Source organism: Chenopodium quinoa, unplaced genomic scaffold, assembly GCF_001683475.1.
Source record: "Chenopodium quinoa cultivar QQ74 unplaced genomic scaffold, ASM168347v1, whole genome shotgun sequence".
In the NCBI taxonomy this organism is placed as follows: Eukaryota; Viridiplantae; Streptophyta; class Magnoliopsida; order Caryophyllales; family Amaranthaceae; genus Chenopodium; species Chenopodium quinoa.
In genome coordinates, this window is record NW_018744593.1 from 4,409,511 (window position 1) to 4,427,539 (window position 18,029).

Genomic DNA, 18,029 nt, shown 5'->3' on the forward strand with positions numbered 1-18,029 from the left:
GATCATCTTTCTATTTAACACTTTCCATAATCTATTTTCTTAATTATTCTCCAAGTAAGCTCACTTGCCATCTTTTATTTCATGATCCAACTACTTACCTTATTTCTTAATCATCATAAACTAAACTTTCCTTAATTCTTAAACTCTCTTTTCCAAGTAATTCCTTAAACTAAATTTACCATAATTCTTTCTACAAAATATTGTCTTACTTCTTTTATTCATGAGCCTATATATACCCCCTCATATCTCTCATATTCTTCACTCCAAAACTCAATTCTCTCTTCTTCTCTCTTATTCTTCTTTTTCCCCAAATCTTTTCTTACTTTTCATCTCCTCTTTTCATACAAATTATCCCGTATACCTTTGAAGCCAATTTTTGGGAACTTATGGTCAATTTTGTGGTTTTGCTATTTCACATAAAATTGTTCCTCTTGAAAAATCTTGAGTCTAGGCTCAAAAATAACCCAATTCGGAGTTAAATCGAAGGAGTTATAGCCTCTACAAGTTCAGCCTATTCTTTCCAACGCAAATTCAATTCTCTTTAATCCTATTCCTTTATTTTCTTCATGGTTAGTTTTCTAAAATATAAATACCTATTTCAAAGTTATAATTTTATATTAAATTATTATTTTTAAAAGAGTTTTGTAGTCCATGCACATTAGATTTGGGTTTATGTCTAAAGATGTTGTGATAACCTTATGGTTATGTTAATTGCAAGGTGTATTCGTGATTGAACTTTGAAAGTACGAAGTGTTGATTTGAGATTCAGAATCAAGGTACGTTTAGGTGGCTAGATACCTTTGAAAGTGATTGGCTAGAATAGCATGTTTCATATCATTTTAGTGATGATTGAATTAAATTGATTTGAATGATGATTTATGAAATAAGTTTGAGAATGGACTTTAAATTATGTTTTGAATGGTTTGAATTATTAAAAGGTTTTTTTTAGTATGTTGGATTGATTTAAAGAGTTTATAAAAGGTTTGATTTTCGAAAAGGAGTTTGAGTTATTCTATTATAAAGTTTTGATTTTATTCAAAAGAGAAATTTCTTGAAATTATTGAATTATCCATTAAAGTTTTACAAGCATGTTTAAGTAATCCCACTATGCGGATTTGGTTGATAAGACTATGGACTTTGTATAAGGATAGTCTTTCGATATAAAGATACTAACTTTGGGGGGTGTGTAAACTTAGGAGAGGAAATTGGAATAAATTAAAGGAATGGATTTTCAATGCTTTGAAAACTATATTGATATTTATTGAATTTTGAGGATTGGATATATTGGAATTTTTTTGAGAATCTTGAGAATTGGTTTTGAATTATGAGGTTTGGAATTTTAAAATAAATATTGAAATTTCATGATTGATTTTTAAAAGCATGTTTGCTAATAAATTGAGTTTACTTATCTTGCACTTATCGTACTTAGCATATTTTCGCTAATTCGTATTTCCTATTTGATTTGGTTCGCCCTGTTTACCTTAATGGTAAGCAGTGTTGACTATTTCAGGTGGAGTCATGATTGTGCATATGGGATTCCTTGGATTTGCTTCACCTAGATTAGGGAATTTTGGTTTTTGTCTTTATTTTGAGTACCCATAACAATTGTTACTATTTTTATAAGTATTAATAAAGAAAGAGTTTGAGTTTCCACTGCAAAGTTTTGGTATTAAGTTAGTAGTTTGAGTAGCCTTGCGTAATCACGCGGCGATAATACGCCTAAATCTATCTCTACGGTATAATTATACGTATTATACTAGTATTTTCGTAGAGGGAGATTTTGGGGTGTTACAAAATTAGAATAAATTTTTTATAGGAATAGAATAAATTATTTTGAACATACTATATTATTTAATGTGTGATTTTTTATCGCTAAATATATTTAGTTTTGCGATATTTTTCTTAAAAATTACATATATTAATAAAGCACACATTATTATGAATCTAACAAGATCCTATTGTGATTAAAAAAAAAATTTATACATTGTTGAATAGCCATATACAGTACAACATCTACAAAAATAATAAAGATTTTTAAACCAGTGATTTTAAAAAAACTAGACCCGTGTCACACACGATAAGTCCAAAAACAATAACTTATTAATTTACATATATATTGTTTATTAATGCCCCAAAATTAGTGGACTAAGTTGTTAGTTGTTATTAGTTAGTGCCTTAGTGGAAGATTACTTTCCTAAATAAAAGTAGTATTCTTAGACTAAGAAGTTAAAATCATTAGTACTGAGTCAATGTTTAGTGGAGTAAAACGTGGGCCATGATTACCTACTAAGTAGTATCTTTTAATATTTTGTAGTTGAAGGTTATTATTTGTAACACCCCCAAATCTCCCTTTACGGAAATACTAGTATAATACATATAATTATACCATAGAGATAGACTTAGGTAGATTATCGCTGCGTGATTACGCAAGGCTACTCAAACTACTAATTAAATCCACAACTTCGCAACGGAAACTCAAACTCTTTATTTAAGAATACTTAATATAAATAGTAACCAATGTTATGAGTACTCAAAAATAGAAACAAGGACCAACATTCCCAAACTAGGTGAAGCATATCGCGGGACTCCCAAAATGCTCATATATTGACTCCACCTGAAAAATAGTTAACACTGCTTACCATTAAGGTAAAAAGGGCGAACCAAAACAAATAGGAAATATGGATTAGCAAAATATGCTAAGTACGATAAGTGCAAGATAAGTAAATTCAATTTATTAGCAAGCATGCTTTTAAAACCAATTCCAATAATTAATTCAATAATCCTAACTCATAATTCAAAACCAATTCTCAAGATTCTCAAAATAATTCCAATAACTCAATAATAGTGATTATTAAAATCAATTTTTTTCAAAAACCTAATTTCTCTCTAAGTGTGCACACCCCCAAGCTAGTATCTTTATATTGAAACGCTATCCTTGAGGAAGGATTAAGTCATATAAAGTCCATAGTTTTCAATGAATCCGCATAGTGGGATTAATATAATAATCATGCTTGTAAAGATTTTATAAATAATTCAATAAATCCTCTTTAAATCAATAATTCCAATCTTTATAAAAAAAACCATTCAAAACTCCTTTTTATTTAATTCAACATGCTTTCAAAATCAAACCTTTTAAAATATGATAAATAATTTAATCATTCAAAACATGATTTAAAAATCATTCCTTCAAATTTATTTATTAAAACCAATTATTTAAACATACTTTATTTCATAAATCATAATTCAATTAAATTTAATTCATTCATCATAAAAATCATATAAAACATGTTTATTCAATCTGATCAATTTCGAAGGTATCTAGCCTCCTAAACGTACATTGATCCTTGCCTAGCAACACACAAAAAGAATTTCAAGAACCCTTGTCAAACACACCCTACAAATAAATATAACCTTAATCAATATAAGGTTAACAAATAATCACAACAATTAAAATAAAACCCCCAACTATATGTACATGAACCTTATAAAATTATTTTTCATAAACTTGAATAATAAAATGATTATATTTATTAAAAAATACTCATTATAATTTTTATAAAACCCCCATAATAATAATAATAATAATAATAATAATAATAATATAATTAGTTAAGAGAAGAGAAGAGAAGAGAAGAGAAGAGAAGAAGAAGAAGTAGAAAACCAAGGAAGAGAAGAAGAAGAGGTGGCGGTAAGGCAGCAGCCGTCTGGCAGGTGGCTGCTAGTGGCCGGCGGTGGTGGCTAACGTCGGCGGCTGGCCGAGGGATGTGGCAGCCGGCGGAGGAGTTGGTGTTTAGTGGTGGTGGTCGTGCAAGAATAAGAGAAAGAGAGGAGAGAATTAGAAAGAGATTAAGAGAGAAATTAGAGAATTTTGGTGTGAATGTTTAGTTGTGATTCAAGGGGTATTTATAGGCTAGCTCATGCAAGAATTATGTAGGAAAATATAGGAAGAATTATGGTAATTTTGCTTTAAGGTTTTATTGGAAAGGTGAGCTAAAGAATTAAGGAAATTTTAGTTTTATGGTGATTAATGAATAATTAATTGTGGAAAGTATGTTGTCATGAAAAATAATATGATAAATGGCTTTGTGTAGACACTGATTGTGTCTCTCCAAAAACCAAACCCGGTGATGAGTACCTTTCACGTCTTTGATTATCGAGTTAGGTGAAGAGTTGAAGAGTCTCGTGATTTTCCCTTTAAACTTGGCCATTTCTAACCTATATTTAAATGTTTTAGTCAAAATCTTTTATTTCGTGTCTTTAAACCCAAAATAGTTCATTTCGTGTCGACTTTATAAAAACGTCCAAACCATTTTATTTTGGTCCATAATATGGGTCAAATAAATGTGTAGTTGGATGGGGCTTGAAAATAGCTTTCCAACAATATATTATAAGCCGAAATCCGACTTAAAACGAATAAGTTATGGCCAAAATACTAAACCAAGCCCAAACCAGACCTAGGTCCACCTTACCTATGATCCAATGATCATTTAGAGGGTCGATTAACCTTAATCCCAATCCTAAAACAATTAGGATTCATTAGGAACTTCTAGAAGCCTCTAGAAGGTTTTAATCTATCCTTTTTAAAAGATAAAGATCAAAGAGTTTGAAATTGAATAAAACTCCTCTTTTTGAAAGTCCTTGTTCTATTCGAATTCAAATATGTTAAGATATGATTTTAGTGCCTCATAATTTTTATCCAAATCTTAGATTATTGGATAGCCCTTGAAATTATCTTTCCAATGATATATCATAATCCCAATTCCGAGCAATAACGAAAAAGATATGAACGAGATACCAAACTCTATCCAAAACTGACACTGTCCCACTATTTTGTTCATATATTTTATTTTATAAGAGATTTTAATCTGATTCTAATTGGGTTGGAAAGTAGACTTTCAGAACTTTTCAACGATATATTATTTATCTTATTCCAATTTTTGGATCAAAAGTTATGATAAAAACCGCAAAAAATGCTATTTATCGCGCCGCGATAGTTATATCGCGCCGCGATGGAGCCAGCGCGCCGCGATATTCCTATCGCGCCGCGATGGATCCAGCGCGCCGCGATATTCCTATCGCGCCGCGATGGATCCTTTTTTACTCCACATCAAAGTCTAACTCTTTTCTGATCCTTCGACCCCCTTTTTTTTAATTATAAATAAAGGTCATTTTCCCCCGTTTTCAATCATCAGCAAGCTTGATCACCAACAATCATCTAATCTCTCCCCTCTCTAAGCTAAAGCTTATTCTTCTCTCTCTCTCTCTCTCTCTTAATTTCTAGCCTTAGCCTTATAGCCTAAAACACATCCCAACACACATCCTTCATACTTTTCTAAACAAACACCATACGTCCTTTGCGAGACTTGAATACTTCAAGCCCTTTTCGAAGTTGCCTTCGACCTCGACGTGTGAAAGGTTGATAGTTCTGAGGGTTTGGTCCCAAATCTATATTTAAGTTTATATTTGATTTATTTATTTTATTTAATCTTTCTTGAATTTTATTAACGTGTGTATTGTTTTGATAGAAAGAGGTACGAGGCATCAAAGTGAGTAATTCGATTACTTAATTACTCTATTCCTTTAGAAATTATGCATAGAATATTATTTTAATTTCCTAGTATCATGTTAGGATATTTTTATGGTTCCTAGTATCATGTTTAGGGAGTTAACTAATATTTCTAATGTCATGTTTCTAGTATCATGTTTAGGATAAAGCTTTGATCTTTGTTATTAGGGACATGCTAGGATTTGTTAATAATCCATTTAGTATCATGCCTAGGATCTTGCTAATATTATGCTTTAATGAGGATATTATTATTATGATGATGATTGTTGTGTCAATTAATTATACATTGCTTGATTATTAATGATTTATTGTTATTGCTTGATCACGCCCTTTTCTGTAGGTTTAAAGGAAATTTGTACTTGAAATCACGCCTAATAAGATAATTAAAAATTTGATTTTAGGTTTAATATGATTTTAATTCAAGTGATCACCAATAATAGATTTATTTGAGCATTAATAATTAACCAATATAGATTAAACAGGTTTAGGATTAATTTGTTGCATGTATGTTGATCGGAAAGCGCACATGAATATCATAAGAATTAAGTAGAGGCCGATTTAGGGCGGATTCAATCTCTTTTAGGTTGGTTTCGTACCATTATCCCCGAATATCCAGTCATGGTTCCGGACCACTATGGAGTTAGTGATCTCCGTGATCGTGAATGGGGTATAACCTTCACACCCGTGAATGGTTTACAAGTTCCTAAAACTTGTTGGCGACTCTTTTATCTCTAGCTTCTTTTCCTTTGGACCCCACCATGCTTAAAAGCATGATCACAGTGAGGCTCAAAGTTGATGTTTGAAATATTCCCTACGCTTTGCTTGGGGAATAATCAAGAATGATTTAAGGTAGGAAAATAAGATGATCAAATATTTAGGAGATGGAAAATAAGTATTAAGGAAGATAATTAAAAATACAAACTACCAAAATAAATTGCTCAAAATCAATCCAAGGTGGCCAAAAATTTTGAGCTTTCCTAAGCTAAGCTCAAATTTTCGGACCTCTTGTCTAGATTTTAGGAAGTTATTTTGCTAGATTTTAAGTTTTAAAAATGATTGTGTAAATAATATATATTGTAAAAATAATTAATTAAGAAAATACCAATTATTCACTAAAAAAATTAACTAAGAAAATCAGATTTTCAAAACTAGGAAAATTCGAAATTCACAGCTAATTAATTAGGAATTTCCAGAGCTTTTTAATAAATAATTAAATATAATTTTGCTTAATTAGAATATCCGAAATATATATATATAATCCGGTTTTTAAATAAAATAAGTGGATAATAAATCTTATCCAAAATAAAAAAATAGTAATTAAGTTCTAACACTACTAGAAATAGGCCGTTTTCCGACGGAATCGTTCCGACGGACATAAATTCCGTCGAAAAATTTGAGTTTTCCGATGGAATTTGGGTCTGTCGGAAAATTCCGTCAGAAAAGGTATGTTACGACGGAAAATCCCTCGAAAATATTCCGACGGATTTTTTTTCCCTCGGAATTTACTGCTTCCGACGGAATATTCCCTCGGAAATTATTTTTCGACGGAATATTCCGTCAAAAAGCTGTAAATTCCGAGGGGAAAAAATCCGTCGGAACATATACATTTCCGACGGAATTAATTTCGTCGTAAATTTCTGACGGATTTTTACCATTTCCGACGGAATTTTGATTTTTAAAAAAAAAAAATAAAAAAAAATCCTAACCCTAAATCCCCCCCTTACACTCCGCCTCTCTTTCCTCATATCTCTGTCCTCTCTTCTTCTCTTTCTCTCTCCTCTCTTCTTTCCTCTTCTCTTTCTTTCTCCTCTCCTCTTTACTCTCTGTTTTCTTCTATCTTCTTTCCCTTATCCTATTCTGTTTTCTTCTTTCTGTCGCCTCTTCTGTCTCTCCGTCCTCCATTTCTCAAGCCAATCAACAACAACGGCTACCGTCAACAACAACAACCACAACCACCGTTGACATTGACTGACAATTAACATTCACCGCAACAACAATGGAGCAGCAACAACCAAGCCTTCAACCACCGTCGTGAGCCACCAGTCTCAAGTGTAGATCTAGTTAATTTTGTATCTAATTGTAATGTTAGTTTATATAATTTATTAGACAATTGAATATATATATATTTCTTTTAATTTCGTTGGTTAATTATCGTTTTTTTAAATTTTTTTAATAAAATTCTGATTAATTAGTAGATCTACCGGTTTTGATTTTTTGTGTGGTATGTTTTGATTATGTTGTGTTAATTTTCGTATTTTTGGGGTTAATTTTCGGTTTTTTTGGGACTTTTCGTTTTTCTGGGGTTGATTCCTTTTTGTGGGTTTTTTTTTGTGTTAATTTCGATTTTTTGGGTTCATTTTTGGAATGGTGGTGGTGTCGGTGGTGGTGTGATGGTTTCGGTGGTGGTGTGTGGTAGTTTCGGTGGTGGGTTGTGGGATACGGATTGTGGGTAGTTGTGGGTTAGGGGCTGTGGGTTTAGGTAAGGAGGGTGGGTTCAGGGACTGTGGTTTCAGGTAAGGGGGGTGGGTTCAGGGGCTGTAGGTTCAGGGGCTATGGGTTCAGGTAAGGGGGGTGGGTTCAGGTTAGGTGGGTGGGTGGGTTCAGGCTAGGGCTGGTGGTGAGGGTGGTGGGTGGGTTTTTGTTTTTTATTTTTTATTTTTTTTCTATTAAAGCTTCCGAAGGAAATTTCCGTCGGAAGGTAGTAGATTCCGACGGAATTTTCCGTCGGAAAAGGTATATTCCGACGGAAAATTCCGTTGGTTGTTGCGACGGAATTTTCTGTCAGAACCTTGCGACGGACTTCCCAATTAAGTCAAACTTGACTTCGACAAAACATAATCCGTCGGAAAGGTCCATTCCGACGGAATATCGCGAAATTCCTACAAAGTGTAATGCGACGCTGCTTTCCGACGGAATATCAAGGTTTTCCGACGGATTTTTTCCGTCGTTGATTGGCTGTTTTCTAGTAGTGTAAAATGTTTTTGTCGCCAAGGAAAACCAAATCCTTGAAAGATGTATATGACTCTTGTAGTTTTGCTCTATATGTGTCAGATCCTATGTCTTATGCAGATGCTACAGGCGAGCAAGTGTAGGAGGATGCAATACATCGGAGCTGGTTGATCTTCCTCAAAGCAAGAGACCAATCGGGCTTAAATGGGTATTCAGAACCAAATACCATGCTAATGGTAGTATAGACAAGCATAAAGCTCGTTTAGTTGTGAAAGGGTATGCTTAACAACAAGGCATTGACTTTGAAGAGACGTTATCTCCAGTAGCTCTCTTTGAAACGGTGAATAAGAACAGTCTTGGCTCTTTTTGCTCAATTACAGTGGCCTGTGTACCAGTTTGATGTGAAGTCTGCATTCTTAAATGGGAAGCAAGAAGAAGAAGTATATGTAACACAACTTGAAGGGTTCGTTGTGAGTGGAGAAGAAGACAAAGTTTATCGGCTAAGGAAGGCTTTGTATGGCCTGAAACTGGCACCGAGAGCATGATACAGCAGGATTGATTCATATTACCTGGAGAATGGGTTCGAACGAAGCAAAAATGAGCCTACACTTTATGTGAAGAAACAAGGTAAAACTGACTTTTTGTTAGTTTGTCTTTATGTTGATGACATGATATACATGGGCTCTTGTAAATCACTTGTTGTTGAATTTAAGTCCTCTATGATGAAAACTTTTGAAATGTCGGATTTGGGGTTGTTGCATTTTTTCTTGGAATAGAAGTAAAACAATGTGCTGATGGGATTTTCATTTCTCAACAAAAGTATGCACATGACCTGTTTAAAAAGTTTAATATGGTAGATTGCATTGTAGCTCCGACCCCTATGAATCCAAATGAGTCTCTCATAGCAAATGATGGTACTGGTTTGGCAAATGCATCACATTTTAAAAGCATAGTTGGTGGATTGAATTACTTGTCTCATACAAGACCGGATTTAGCATATTCTATAAGTGTTATTTCTAGGTTTATGCACAATCCAACTATGCATCATCTCGGAGCAGCAAAAAGGTTGTCCACTATGTGGCAGGGACTCTTGATTATGGAATTTGGTACTCAAAAGTATCAAATTGTAGGCTGGTTAGCTTCACAGATAGTGACTGGGCAGGCGACCTTGATAGCAGAAAAGCACATCAGGTAGTGTTTTTTTTATTAAGGTCTGGTGCTATTACATGGAGTTCAAAGAAGCAGGAAACAGTGGTTTTGTCTTCATTAGAGGCTGAGTATAGTGCAACAACTGCAGCAGCATGTCAGGCTATATGGTTAAGGAAGTTACTTACAGATTATCAGCAAGAGCAACTTGGTTCAACAGAGATTTATTGTGATAACAAAGCAGCAATTGTTGTGGCAAAAAATCAGGCATTCCATAGTAGAACAAAGTATATTGATATACGTTGTCACTTCATACGAGATCTAGTTGCAAAAGGATCAATAGTGTTGAACCATTGTGGAACTAAGGAACAAGTGGCTGATGTTCTAACAAAGTCTCTGTCAGATGGCAAGCATGAGTACTTTAGGTCTAAGATGGGTAGATAATTTTGAGGGCAAGGGGGTGTGTTTGTTAATGCCCCAAAATTAGTGGACTAAGTTGTTAGTTGTTATAATGCCTCAGTGGAAGGTTACTTTCCTAAATAATAGTATCCTTGGACTAAGAAGTTAAAAGCAGTAGTATTGAGTCAATGTTTAGTGGAGTAATACGTGGGCCATGATTACTCACTAAGTAGTATCTTTTCCTAATTTGTAGTAAAGATTGTTATTGTAAGCCTATTTAATGGCTAGATTTTTAATTGAAAATTATGAAGAAAAGTAGAACACTTTCTCTGCAAATTCACTTGAGTGAAATTGCTTAATTTACAACATATGTAACAAACAAATTTGATAAATATGTATAAATAAATCAAACACAGAAATAAATTTTGACACGTATTCTAATTTGAAAAATAGCACACAATCTAATATATAAGACTAGTGTGTATCCCGAGCGTTGTACCAGATTTTTTTTTTTTTATTATTTTCTATATATGAAAATTGTTTGAAGTTATGATGTGATAATAATTGTATGATACTGTTTTTTTTTTTTTTTTTTTTTTTTTTTTTTTTTTTTTTTTTTTTTACAAATATCATTATTATAAGAAGTAAGGTTAGGTAACAAAAAAATATATAAAACACCTTCTTGTTATTATTGTACTGTCTGTGTACCATTCCGACCCCAAACAAATTAGGGAGGGGCATATTGTCACGAAATGCGCATCAAGGGCCAATAACTGTCCTCACAGATCAACACAAGTTCTTCTGCACATTTTGTCCTCACTCATGCGCACCCCGAGAAAACTTTCCAAGAGGTCACCCATCCCAAGACTACTCCCAGCTAAGCACGCTTAACTGTGGAGTATCTTAGCATATAAGCTCCCTAAAAAGAAGATGCATCTTGTTGGTATGAGTAGTATATTAAATCCTTTTAAAGCAATCATGAGGGGTATTACAGTCTGTACATGTGGTGGAGGCATATTTAATCGCGTAGTAATAAATACTATAAGAAGATATAATCATAAGACCTTATATTGTTTTTACTTTGTACAATTTATCATTTATGTAACGGTGGACTAATGGTTAATGTCTTCATTTTTCATTCCACAGATCATGTGTTCAAAATGTTGTAGTGACTATTCTTAATTTTTTTAATTGAAGAGCTAACATGGACAATTGGACATTGAACATTTTCGCGAGGAGAGTGCCACGTGGTACATTACTTCATGGTCATTATTCTATGATTACAAAAGTAATCTCATTTCTTTCATTTACCCATTTAAAATTCATATAGGTTATAGATATTTAATACATGTGACCCAAAAATGCATAGAAATTTTAAAGGTTTTTTTTAATAAAACAACCAATATATATATATATATATATATATATATATATATATATATATATATATATATATATATATATATATAAAATATATAGGACCATATGAGACCACTCCCCTTATGTGAGAACCCTATTATATGTGAGGACATATTACAACCGTTGGATTAATTGCATCAAATGGCTACAATTTATCCCAATCAAATGTAATTTCAAATACAATTTTCCAGCATTTTCTCTCTCCTCCTTCATTCGACATGCCATTTTTCTCTCTCCTCCTTCAATTTCTCTGCTCCCTTCTTACTGCTCTCTTCCTTTGCTTTGATTCTTCATCAATTCTGCTTCTAACTTCATTGATTCTTTGTCAAGGTAATTTTCGTTGATTTTAGTTTGATTTTCGTTGATTTTAGTTTGATTTTCGTTGATTAAAATTTGATTTTCGTTGAAAGTTTATTTTCGTTGATTTTAGTTTGATTACTTAAGGTTTTTGTCGATTTTCGGTTCAATTTCCGTTCGATTTTTTTTTCCGGGCGATTTCTATTCGATTTCTATTTGAGTACTTATTAGTTGATATTAGTTTTAATTTTGCTTCATTTGTTAATTTAGGGTTCTTTATAGTGTAATTCGAACTTTTATTTATAGTTTCTGAGGTTATGAATGGTTATAGAGATTAATTTTGTCAATTTTGGTACTTGCATTTCACTAATTTATGCTAAAATTTTGATGCACACTAAGTGTTTGACAATATTCCCCAATGAATCCTATTATTTTATCAATTTCAAATGTAGTACATATTTAATTGATGGTCTTCTTATTTGATATTCCCTAAGATTGTATTGAGTCTCGGCTTCTAGGTTCTAGGTGTTGTGACATTTTCTAGGTACATATTTAGTATGTTTTGACTGATAATTATGGTCGGAAAGTGTTTACCAATGGTTTACAGTATACATTTTGTCATCGTAAAGTTTGGAGTTTGAACAAAGATGACTTGACTTGGACGAATATGTATGATCTCAATTGCAATGATATGTGTTTATTGTGTATTTCTAAAATTGGTAAATGGTTGGTATTAAATGGTAAACTGCTTGCATTACTTGATCCGAGTAAAAGTTTTTATAGACAATATCAAGGAGGTACTCGTTTTGATGGTCATGTTGTTAGCGCTTGGGATTGCAAGATGAGTTTGGTTTCAACTGTTCTTGAATAAGTATGACTAGACGAGTCTAGTCTTTTGTGTGTACTCTTGCCCGGAAATAATCGTAGTTGGTTCAGGCAACATTTTACGGCTAGGTGTACCGATGAGTTGCTCTAATGGTAGTATTTACTCAGTTTTTGGAGTTTCAAATTGAGTATTACCAGTTTACTAATAGTCTTACTTTGTTTTTAATATTAGAAGTTGTAAGGAATTATGGATTAGTGGTAGTTTCATTTATATGTCCTATATATAATATCCGTTTTAATGTAGAATTAAGATGTTCAGCCTTACAAACGTTGAGATTAATTTGCTTTATGTTTTGCATGGTTTCATTGCATTGGATTGATAAAAGATTATATTAAGATGTTCAGCCTTACCAACCCAATTTCAAAGGAAAGGTGAATGAAGTAAAAGAGAGAAATAACTCAAAAATAGTGATCAAGAAGTGAGATTCAGAGTACCAAATTCATTCATGGATAACAGTGGCAAGTACCCTTGTTCTGAAAATGTGTCTTATCGGTGATTTGACAGAGTTCCAATTAGAGAATACTAATCAGGCAGAGCTTCCATTTTTCAGAGATCATGTTGTTCTGAAACGTGCTTTGAGTCATCTTATTGGTTGAGTTGCTTTTGCTTTTTGAAGTTGTTGATCAATATTTAAGAGAAGAAATAGGGAAATTGATCTTTCATTTGTTTGAGTGCTGCAGACACAGAACATGTAACATCTTCATAAATGAGTAAAGAAATATTTGTTCAATTGTCAAATGAGCAAATAATTGATTGCTCATTTCACAAATGAGCAAAGAAATACTTGTTTATTTAATGAATGATTAAAGAAATGTTTGCTCATTTGACAAATGAGCAGCTAACTATTTGCTCATTTGACAAATGTGCAAATAATTTTTTGCTCATTTATCAAATGAGCAAAAATGTGCAAATAATTTTTTGCTCATTTATCAAATGAGCAAATACTTTTTTCCCATTTGTTCAACTACCTAAGATCGAGTCTCATCTGCACAGCACAAACTAAACAATATTGATCATTAGAGCCTATCTAGCTTCATCAGAGCATTAATTTGTCAAATGAGCAAAAAAATTCAATGCTCCTTTGTCAAAAGAGCAAACTATTTAATGTTCATTATTCAAATGAGCAAATGATTCTTGCTTATTTTGTCAAATTAATGCTCATTTGTGAGTGTGTTTGAATGTTTTAAATACGTTAGCCTACTAGCTCAAGGGTAGAGCATTGTGCAAATGCACAAAAGATGTGGGTTCGAATCCCACGTAGGTTCATTTATGTAATGTGGAGACACAAGTTTGTGTGAGAGTTTAATTGTAACAAAGTTTATATAGTTATAAATCATTTCAAACCATTTTTTTGCTCATATAATTTAGTACGAATTTGATTTTTTTTTTAAATTAATTTTGTTTATAGAGATAACCTATGTAGGAATTGAACCTACATCCCCTATGCATTTGCATAGTGCTCTACCAATTGAGCTAATAGGTTTATCATAAGATCAAAATTCATGAAAAAGAACCCATTTGCTACCATGCAACACTTCAAAAAAAAAAACATAGCAACTTCAGCAAAAGCCTTGAAAAGTCAAATTCACCCACATTGAGATGAAGCATTATAGAATTCTCTTCCAAATGTCAAATTAAATTACTCTTTGAAGCCAATCATACTCAACAGTCATCACCAACATTATAGTCCCCCAAGCCCCAACATTACACACACCAACACAAACATAAATAATAATTGTAATTTGCAGTAACATTCTATCAACTCTTGTCCAAACCTCTATCAAATAACTCCCCAAGCCCCATAGCATGTAAATTACAAAACTACAACTAATTATTAAGGAAAACCTTAACGTACACCTAAAAATGGAATATATCCTAGCTGGGTTACATTGTCAAACCATTCTAGTTGGCCCCTTAATTCAGAGAGCTCATCAATGTAAGTTTCTTCACGACTTGTGACATAGTATAGGCTCCTAGGAAGAGATTTCAGTTTTGAGATTGAATACAAGCTCAAGTAGCTAAGGCATCATCATCATTCTTGACATCCCACAAATCTACTTTTTCACAGTGACAAAGCTTCAAATCCTCAAGTGAAGAGAGACGCTGTAATGCACCCGTTATGTCTCTCAGTCTCCCACAATTTATTGATTATAAGTTACCTTAGAGATGATGGAGATTCAGCCACTAATTTGGTCAATCATGGCATCCCTTAATCTAGCTTGTTGCTCTTAGATAAATGAGCGATGAATTGTTGCTCATTTGATAAATGAGCAAGGAATTAGCTGCTCATTTGATAAATGAGCAAAGAACTTTTTGCTCATTTGATAAATTAGTAAAGAACTGTTTGCTCATTTGATAAATGAGCAAATAATTGTCGCTCATTTGATAAATGAGCAAATAATTGTTGCTCATTTTAATTCTTTTTGCTTATTTTATTTTTGTTCACTTATTTTATTTTTACTATATTACTTTTCATATTTAGTTTGCTCATTTTAATTATGTTTTCTCATTGATAATAGAGTACCAAGTCACAAGATTTCTAACAAGCATTTTATCAAACACCTTGTATGCACTATCAGGATATATATAAGTATCATAAAAATGCATTAATAACCCATTTTAAACCAAGTTTTAATTGCAACACAATTACATAATTCATAACAAAAATTAATCAACTCAAAAATTAACAAAAATTTTACAAATTAAGAATATTCAATAGAAAATTTCACGAAAATTAGCTTTAATTAACGTAAAAGTAACATGCAATAGGAAATCTATAATGGAAATCCTAAATTGAGAGCACTCAACTCAAAAAATCTAGCAAAAATCATAATGTCAAACTTAAATAACCAAAATAAGAGCATTCAAATTCGAAATTTTCCAGAACACCAAAATTTGATAATTTGATAATTTGAACATCAAATTCGAAAATTATAATGAAAAACCAAAATTAAGGGCATGATATTCGAAAATTACTTACCAAAATTATGTGTAAGTGAACAAGAGGAGAGAGAAATGATCAATCCTTGAAGCTTCAAACCATTGATGTTTCTCCTTCAACTTTGGAGAGAGAAAAATAAGTTGGGTAAATTTTTTCTGGAGAGAGAAAGAGGTTATGTGTGATGTTGGGTTTGGGTGGGTTTTGTTATGTTGCAAATTACATTAATCTCAGCTGATGGATTTAATACAATCTAATGCTGAAATTTGTCCTCGGGATTGCAAATAATTAAAAAGATGATAATTTTTTATAAAACAACCAACATATATATATATATATATGTGTATATATATATATATATATATATATATATATATATATATATATATATATATATATGATCCGGTGAGAAGTATACTTATCGTGAGAAGCGTGAGAAATTTAGATACATTAAGTTATGGGATTTGTTAAACATCGCCCGCGTTTTTCTACATAAAGCCCACATTTTTTAAAAATGTTGACATTATTGCCCTTGTTTTAATTTTTACCGAAAATAAAAATTTTCACTCATAAAAAATGTGGAGCAGGACTGGATCGCCGAGTGAAACCGAAGAGCCCTCAACGTCGGGTAGATGCACCGGAGAGACGCCGTTGACGCCGGAAAAGGAGGTACGAAGCCATCTAAAACCACGAATTGGCGGCTGGCGTCCTGCCGGGACGCCGTGACCGTAGTGGTGGCGCCTAGCCAGGACGCCGCCACCGTGGCTCTGGCGCCTGGCCAGGACGCCGCCACCGTGGCCGTGGCGTTTGGCCAAGACGCCGCCGCCACGGTGGCGGCGTCCTGGCCAGGCGCCACCGCCACGGTGGCGGCGTCCTGGCTAGACGCCACCGCCACGGTGGCGGCGTCCTGGCTAGGCGCCACCACTATTTTTTTTTTTTTTTTTTTAATTTAATTTAAAATTTGTTTATTTTTTTTTTTTGTGTTACAATTTTTTTCTTTTTTTTTTGGTTTTTTTTTTGTTTTTTTTTTAATTGTTTTAATTTGTTTTTGTTTTTAATTTATTTATTTTTTATTATTTTTTATACAATTTTTTTCGTTTTATGTTTTTTTTTTGTTTTTATTTTTTTGGTTTATTTTTATTTATTTAATCTAAAGTTTTGTTTATGTTTTTTATTTTTGTGTTTTGTTTTTTTTTTTTTTTGAATACTTTTTGTTTATTTCTTTGTTTGTTGTTTATAATTTATTATTGTTTTTGCTTTTGTGCTAATGTTGTGTCAAATGTATTAATTTAATCTACTCTTATGTGATTATATTTATATGTTATTGTTGCAGGATTATGGTGGAGACGGAAATGATTATAGTGGGATTTTTGTACACGATGGTCTGTTCGAAGATGCTCAACAAGCGGTTGATTGGGCGAAACAGGTTGCAATTAGATCAGGTTTTTGTTTAGTAGTAGCAACTCATAAATCTCAACGGGATGGTAGAATGGATCGCATTTTGAGATGCGACCGTTATCGCAAAAGGGAGGAACTAGATTTCAGTCAAGCGATTCGGTTTGATACAAAGCGGAAAGGTTGTGGGTGTCAGTTCAGAGTAAAGGTTCGACAACAGCAAAGGGGTGACGGTTGGGAAGTGAAGAGTTACGGTAAATGGGGGTATCACAACCATGAGATGATCGCATATGAAGTGGGTCATCGACAGTTAAGTGGCCTAAGTCCTGCTGCGAAACTAATTGTAAAAGAAATGAGTGATGCTCAAGTGAAGCCTGCTAAAATATTAGCATCTGTGTTGGAGAAATTTCCTGAAGACCAGCCAAACCGAAGACACATCTACAACGTCAGACATAAATTGAGGTTTGAACGGTCAGAGGGAAGGAACCCTATACAGCAGCTTCTACACCAGGCACAAGCACGTGGTTACCTGTACTGGTTTGAATCTGATGAAGACACATCGGAGGTGACTCATTTGTTCCTTGTGCATCCTGATTGTGCTGATATGATTTCGTCTTGGCCATCTGTGATTCTGATCGATTCAACGTACAAGACAAACAAGTATAAGTTTCCACTGGTTGAGATGGTTGGGATGACTCCAACGAACCAGAACTTTTTGATTGGTTATGCAGTTATGAAGGATGAGACGGTTGCGAGTTACCGTTGGGTGTTGGAGAAGTTGAGAAATTACATCGGCCCAAGTGTTCAGCCATCGGCCATCGTCAGCGATTGTGAGGGAGGTCTCTTTGCCCCTATAGCGGAGCTGTTTCCGGAGTCGAGCCATTTACTGTGCACATGGCACATCAACAAATGCGTGAAAGTCAAAGCCTACAACCTTTTCAACAAGAACTTAGATTCAGCAGAGAGATTGGTAAATGGTAAGTGGCGGAAGATCCTGCAAGCTACCACGGAGGCAGAGTACGACCGAGCCTTGG